The sequence below is a fragment of the Pristiophorus japonicus genome, unplaced genomic scaffold (assembly GCF_044704955.1).
Source record: "Pristiophorus japonicus isolate sPriJap1 unplaced genomic scaffold, sPriJap1.hap1 HAP1_SCAFFOLD_58, whole genome shotgun sequence".
In the NCBI taxonomy this organism is placed as follows: domain Eukaryota; kingdom Metazoa; phylum Chordata; class Chondrichthyes; family Pristiophoridae; genus Pristiophorus; species Pristiophorus japonicus.
In genome coordinates, this window is record NW_027254488.1 from 3,137,450 (window position 1) to 3,145,166 (window position 7,717).

At 44.3% G+C, this 7,717-nt stretch overlaps 1 non-coding gene across 1 annotated transcript; it reads right to left on the bottom strand.

Moving 5' to 3' along the window:
- Window positions 1-7,436: 7,436 nt before the first annotated feature.
- trnak-uuu (transfer RNA lysine (anticodon UUU)) lies at window positions 7,437-7,509 on the bottom strand. Its single transcript has one exon. It is a non-coding gene; the product is annotated as a tRNA-Lys (tRNA).
- Window positions 7,510-7,717: the final 208 nt, after the last annotated feature.

A 7,717-nucleotide genomic window follows, 5' to 3' on the forward strand; every position in this document is an offset into this window, starting at 1 on the left:
GGAAGCAGTCTGGTCCCACAAACTGCAGACACTTCCATGTCACCACCAACCAGCTCTCCCACAACCGGTGTGATTTACCTTCCAGCCTTCTGGTGCCTTGTCTGTGACGAAGTATTCTGATTGCCCTGAAGCCGGTATTAGGTATTAATTCCTTTTCAGGTCCTGACTGCGGACAGTTCAATTCACCGTTTCTTTGCTTGGTGAAATTTCAAAGATTGAAAGCAACGCACATCAACCCCAAACCTCGTCACCTACTCGCTAACTCGACAAACTTTGCATTTTCTTTCCATGCAAAGCATTTTACATGAATGCATTGCAATGCCAACGCACTTTTTACCTGGCAAGACTGAAGTACAAGCTGTGATGAACAGTGTGAAACAGAAACAGCTACTTGTAAAACCATAGCCTCGATGGCATCTGTGTGAATTGTTCTGCATCGATAATTAGCAGAGAGCAAAGAGAGGAAACTGATGGTGTGGATGAGAAAAGGCCGAGCCAAAGTGTACTGTTGGAGATGATTTTGTTGTTTTTGAGAATTGTTTCAAAGATTTTACTGTGGTTGGTTCCATAGTGTAATGGTGAGCACTCTGGGATCTGAGTTCAAATCTCGGTGGAACCTGATTCCTTGTTGTCCCAGCTGCTGAAAATTTGGGACAAACAAGTGAAAGACACCTGGTGCTGGTGGGCAGTTTTGTTGCCTTTGTCATTGATGCTTGATCTACAAGTCTAGTTATCAAATCGTGTGCTCAACCATCAGTTACCTGTTACAAAATGTTGTAAACAGCTGTCTTGCTCTTTTCGCTTCGTTGCTTTTAACCTCGAATTACCCGCACACACTCCGTTGTAGTAAAGGCAGGATCGGGTCTTTTATTTAAACATTCATACCAAACAAACCAAGTATAAAAGTTACTGAGAACACTTCACAAAGGCAGCTTGCTTCGATTTCCGTGGCTGCTTGAGACACACACATTCCGAATGTCCAGTGTCTCTGGTGTCTGCGTGTGTGAGTCTTATCTTTATACTCTTATTCTTTCCATTCAGACAATCCTGACTAACTGCTTTCTGAATCTTTTAACAGACAGACTTAATATTGCTTGTTTAACCTACAGATGTCATTAAATAGTAACAAAGGTACAATCAAATATTTAACATACAGACAATGACCAGTTACTCATTTCAATGGCTGAAGGCACCACATTGTCTAACAGTCTCTTTCCATCCAAACTTCAATCTTCCTGTTTTTTAATCCAAACTTCAGACTGCGTGCTGAAGCAAAGAGTTCAGCAATGCGGGACTGTGCTCCCACATTCCCCCACTTCTTCTCCTCGCCTCTCTGCAGGTCTTATCTGTGTAACATACATTTGCATGGTGGCTCGAGCTCGTTCAACAGCATTGTCCAGTTGTTGTCCTTGTTTTCCATCACGACATCCACAGTAAATCAAAATGACCAGCACGACCAGCTGAACCAGCACCAGCATAAGGACAGGGTGTATCATTGTGTTCATCACGCCTGTTGCCGTCGGGCTCCATCCCAACAATGACTCCCACCAGCTTACCTGTCCAATCTGGTCCAAAGTTGTGTGCACGTTCTCGATTTCCGCAGTGTGATGGTTAATGTCCACAACGATTGCTTGATTCAAACTCTGTAGCTGTTGAAATGTTGTATTCCATTTCCGTATTTCCTTCTTCCAAATAGCAGCACGCTTCGGGTCAAAGTAGGGTTGTTGTCGAGTCAGATTCTCAGGATGCCATTTTAAAGTCCGTTGGTCTGTGATCACCATATCCATTTTTACTTAAAAGTCAATTTTCAATTTTTGATGTTTCCAACTGAATTCCATGCTGTTTACATTCAGAAATGTAAACTCACAATCGGTGTCTTCGACTAAGTCTGTTACCCTCTGCACAGGTTTTAACAATTTCCTCTGCTTTGTGGGAGAAGTGTAACAACATAGAGTAAAGGATGACGGAAATGCTGAATAGTTAGTCGAGAGACCCAGTCCTTCCCTCAGTTCACCCTTCGGAACTGCTGTAATTCACTCTCTCGACATTTGCAACGATCCAACTTCTATTTCACATCCTTAAAGATCATGTTTGTAACTCCCACATTTGAGCTTTTCACTGAACATCTCATCAGTTCTGAGACAGCCCATTCCTGCAGAAACTTTAAATGTTTCTGAACAAGCTTCTCCCACTGCTTTCATCTCTGACTGTTCAGTAACTGCTCCTCGTGTATCTGGGGTGTTCGGGAACTGTCTCTGAAGAGGGGAATCCCCTTCCTCCAGGAGCACCTTCATTTGTCCGGCTGACCCTGTGTCCATTTCCCGCTGCCCTTCCACACAAGCCTCGATAAGAGTATGGCCACCCCTATCCTGAAGTAAGGGTCCTAAAGGAACGACATGTGTGGTTGAGGCGCGGCATCCCTATAGGTATCCTCCCACACCTGCGGAATCTACCTCCAACCTCAGCAACTGAACCGAGGTATCATTCCTGTCTGTGTCTCCAGCATCTCTTTCCTGATTCTTCAAATTTTCTTTTAATTTTATAAGTCTTTAGCCAGTCTATCCCTGTCCTCTATCAACTGACGGCCACCACCTGGTCCTGCTCCTTTTATGTGATTCCTCGCGGGATTCATCCACTCAGGCCCTTCTGCCTTCCATCGCTGTAACCCCTGTCTCACTTCCATGACTGAAATTCCGGCAGTTCCCTGATACAAGCTTTCTACCCTTGCCAACCATTTATCAAAACGTTCGTCCCCACCCCAGGCATCTACTTCCAGAACTACTGACGGGGGTAGGAGAGTCAAAATGATCTCTCCATGTGTACCATCCCTGTAATGACTGATATCAATCCAATTACTTCCCAAACTTTTACACAACTGGAATATACGTTCCCCAGCTTTTCTGGGTCCTTCCCCTGGTAATAATGCAATCCGCTTTATTAACTGTGGCCCTGAGAGAGTAACAAAGATTGTAGCTATTATTCAACCAAGCATGAGACCTGGAAGTTGTTTCAAAACCTACTACCTTTCCCCGGTGATTCCCTAAAGCTCACAGAACCATGTGAACCCTCGGTTTCTCTGATATGTTCCCAGACTGCCACCATCCCAGAATATTACACCACCACTGGGCAAACTTATTAAGATCCTGAAGAGGTGCAGGTCCCACTTCACTAAGGATAGCTCTCATGCCCTGTAACTTGACCCCTCCTCGCTCATACCAGGTATCCCCAAAACCACTTAAGGTCGTGTTCCCTTCACGAGCTCCACAGGGAGTAGAGGAATCATGATCCTGCTCTGGCCTTGTCCGCTCGAGCGTGCTTCCCCCACTCTCCACATTACCGGAAGGTCGTGTGTAATGTTGTGGGGTGTTAAGCGTCTGAGTAACCGAAGATGCATTTAAGTGCTCCGCCTCTGATCCTAACGTTGCCACGTGATCCACACGGGTTCGAGGCTCCGAAGTCAGAGAAGACAAAGGAGCTGTGGATGGGAACGGTAGGCATTCTCCCTGTCCCTTAATCCCATTTTCAACTCTCAGACCCGGAGAATCCTCCGAATACCACCCGGCGTTATCACTTGCTGTCTCCGCTGGCCAACCTAATACCACCATCTGCTGCAGCTTAGATATTCCTTTCTCTAGATCTTGATTACACTTCTGTTCATCAGCAAGATGCTGATCCAGTGTCAGAACAGTCCTGGCTGCCCCGAGTGCCTGAAATCACCAATTCTCTACTTTTATACTCACTGCTGTTAGCTGCTCCCTGAGTTCTGAGACTTCCCTATCTCGAGCCTCAGCCTCTTCTCCTAACGTTTGAATCCCCAGCATGAGACACTGCAACACTAACGCTTTTCTCGTTTTATCACTTTTTAACCCAAACACTTTAATCTTTTTTAACTGGACACTCTTCACTAAGGACTGCCGTGTCTCTCTCCATCCTCCTGTCATTGTTTCCTGTCTTATCCCATAAGTTCCCCCTTTCGACTCAATCCACTCATTAAGAAATGACTGGAGCTCAACTGAAATACATTACTAACTGAAGATCCCTTTAATCATGACAACTAAGAGAATGCTCACCCCTCGAACTGATGTGTGGGAAACACTTCTTCCAACAACTCAGCAAACTTTCTGTTTCATGTGGGGACTTCGAATAAGCCAACGAACTTTTGAAAATCATGTCGGGATCACCAAAATGTTGCAAACAGCTGTCTTGCTCTTTTCGCTTCGTTGCTTTTAACCTCGAATTACCCGCACACACTCAGTTGTAGTAAAGGCAGGATCGGGTCTTTTATTTAAACATTCATACTAAACAAACCAAGTATGAAAGTTACTGAGAACACTTCACAAAGGCAGCTTGCTTCGATTTCCGTGGCTGCTTGAGACACACACCTTCCAAATGTCCAGTGTCTCAGCTGTCTGTGTCTCTGCAGTCCATAAAAGTCTCATCTTTATACTGAAAAAGCCTTTCAACTCTTATTCTTTCCATTCAGACAATCCTGACTAACTGCTTTCTGAATCTTTTAACGGACAGACTTAATATTGCTTGTTTATCCTAAAGATGTGATTAAATAGTAACAAGGTTACACTCAAATACTGAACATACAGACATCATCAAATCGTTTAGTCCTGAGTTTCCATTATTCCCACCGTAACAAGGTACTCAAATATTTAACATCCAGACAATGACCAGTTACACATCTCACTGGCTGAAGGCACCACATTGTCTAACAGTCTCTTTACCATCCAAACTTCAATCTTCCTGATAATTAATCCAAACTTCAGACTGCGTGCTGAAGCAAAGAGTTCAGCAATGCGGGACTGTGCTAACACAGAGCACAGGATTTGACAACTAGACTTGTAGATCAAGCATCAATGACAAAGGCAACAAAACTGCCCACCAGCACCAGGTGTCTCTCACTTGTTTGTCCCAAATTTTAGCAGCTGCGACAGCAAGCATTCAGTTTCCACCGAGATTTAAACTCAGATCGCTGGATTCATGTCCAGAGTGCTCACCATTACACCATGGAACCAACGATGCCAAATTCTTTGAAACATTTCTCAAAAACAAGATCATCTCCAACATTACACTTTGGCTCGGCCTTTTCTCATCCACACCGTCAGTTTCCCCACTTTACGCTCTGCTAATTATCGATGCAGAGCAATTCACACAGATACCGTCGAGGCTATGGGTTCTCAAGTAGCTGTTTCTGTTTCATACTGTTCATCACAGATTGTACTTCAGTCTTGCCAGGTAAAAAGTGTGTTGGCATTGCAATGCATTAATGTAAAATACTTGGCATGAAAAGAAAATGCAACTTTTTATTGAGTGCAAAACATGCATTGCCTGCATTTCAAAAAGCGTTGCTTTTATTCATCCTGCTGAATGCATATTGCACAGATAATCTCAGCACACATTGTGCAGGTAAAGGCAGCATTAGACAACAAACTGATTTCTCCTCCGCTGATTTGTAACAGGTAACTGATGGTTGAGCACACGATTTGATAACTAGACTTGTAGATCAAGCATCAATGACAAAGGCAACAAAATTGCCCACCAGCACCAGGTGTCTTTCACTTCTTTGTCCAAAATTATTAAATTATTGACTCTCATTCAGTTAGCATTTCGTTAATTATGCAAATGAAGATCATCGGTTAATTAATGATGTTTTCCGGTGAATGCAGGATAACATTTTACAAACAGCTCCAAAGCGGGGCTCGAACACGCGACCCGAAGATTAAGAGTTTCATACTCTCCCAATTGATCGAGCGGGGCTTCTGCCAAATGCGGGTTTTTGTCGCTGATTGCAGCCAGGAGCCTGTTGGCTCCGCCCCAGATGTTTAAACTTGCTGTCGAGGAACTGCCAGGATCTTCTTGAATGGTGGACCATGCTCGAGGGGCAGAATGGCCGACTCCGGCTCCGAAACCTTACATGTTTATCATCTCATGACTTTTCACAGGAGAACAAACTCGCCACTGAGCATGCATGAGGAGAAAGCTCCAGAAAATATTCCCGCCCGGTGAGCTATCGCATGTGAGGCGAACGTGTTAACCGCTACACTGCGGAAATATCTCCACTTTCAGCACCAGGTCAGACGGAAATGTTAAGCGAGCAGGTGAACTGCTGAATCCCACTTTTGAAGAGTTGGTCGAGGTGTCAAACAATGAGTTTCACTCAATGATTAAAAGCAGAAAGTGTCAGACATTGCATTTGAACCTACTCCTCCACATGCAATTGCAATCCAAACACAGCACCTTTGACCGCTCAGCCATCCTGACTAGGTGCTGCTGTGTTTGGCCACCTGCAGGTTGATTTTGAACTTTTGTGTCCTGTCACATGAAATAAATGAGGGCAGCAGGCGTATCTCTGCCCGACACCGGGGAAGCAGTGAGACAGACCTTGGAGCAAGGGTCTGGTTATTAAGACACAGTAAAGAAAATATTGATTCCGGAATTATCTCAATGGTCAGGAACCCTGACATGATTTCGACAGCAGTGTCCTCATCTCGAGTGAGATGTGTTACCGTTGCACCACTTGCTCTGCACAACGAATATGAGATGTTTATCGATATGAACGTTCCTCAAAATAAGGGCTTTAAAATCCCCGCCCATTCACACTCGGAGTCAGAAGCAGCGCTCACTTGCCAGTCACCGTCCGTTTTTTTGTCGAACTTTTGTTTTTATTTCAGGGGAAAGCATCATTACTTAACCCAATGCCATCTTTTGCACAATGAAAGAAATGCTGACTGAGGGACAGTCGACACTTCAATCATTTCTTCTGTGTTTTGCATGTTAACTGTTAAACCAGATCCCATTTTACACAATTTTTGTCGGGGATTGTTTCAAAATCTTCATTGCTGATGACACCGGGAATCTGGGGCAACTTTTGTCAAATTTAACAGCACCGGTTAATCCTTCCATGCACAGAAAATAGAATCAGTAGTGAAGATAAAATCCCACGGTGCTCATTTTCAGATTCAACATCGTAGGATTTCAAATAAAGTGCAAGAATTTTACAGTGAAAAGATTTGGAAGTGTAATTTGAATTTTTGTATTTAATGCCGACTTTGTGGCATCTGACTCCCGTTCATGCCTCTGCTGAATAAGAAAGGTGGGTTTGACGTTGACCAGACTGCACTGCCCCTGATATTTGTGAGCTCACCCTTTATATTCAGTGGTTTCTTGCCTTTTGATGGGCTGCAGTGTGGCGGATATCACGTTGGCCTCACACACGAAAGGTCCCCGGTGGATCCGTTTTCTCTCACTGAAAGTTATCTATTATTGAAGTGAAATAAAGAGCAATTAAGGAATAAGGGAGCACTTTTGCCGGGAGAATAAATAGCAAATAAAAACAGCAATTGCTGGAAATCTCAGCAGGTCAGGCAGCATTTGCCAGGAGACGAAACTCGCTTCGGATTGTTCCACGATAGCAACTTTAAACATAATGTTTCCGCCCGGGATTGAACCAGGGACCTTTTACGTAAAAAGCAAACGTGATAACTGCTACACTGCGGAAACCTCTGGCACAGCTGACACAACAGAGGGGAGCTGACCAGTGAGCTGTCTCTGTGCTGATCGGGAATGTTTTGGCTCACCTGAAACAACTTCTGTCCCACACTGAAAGTTTTCAATTCTTCTCCTCCACTGCCCTTTACATAAATGTCACGGATCACCCAGCCACCGTGTTCACTTCCACATCCTCACAGTGGGATCACAGAGGCTCCTC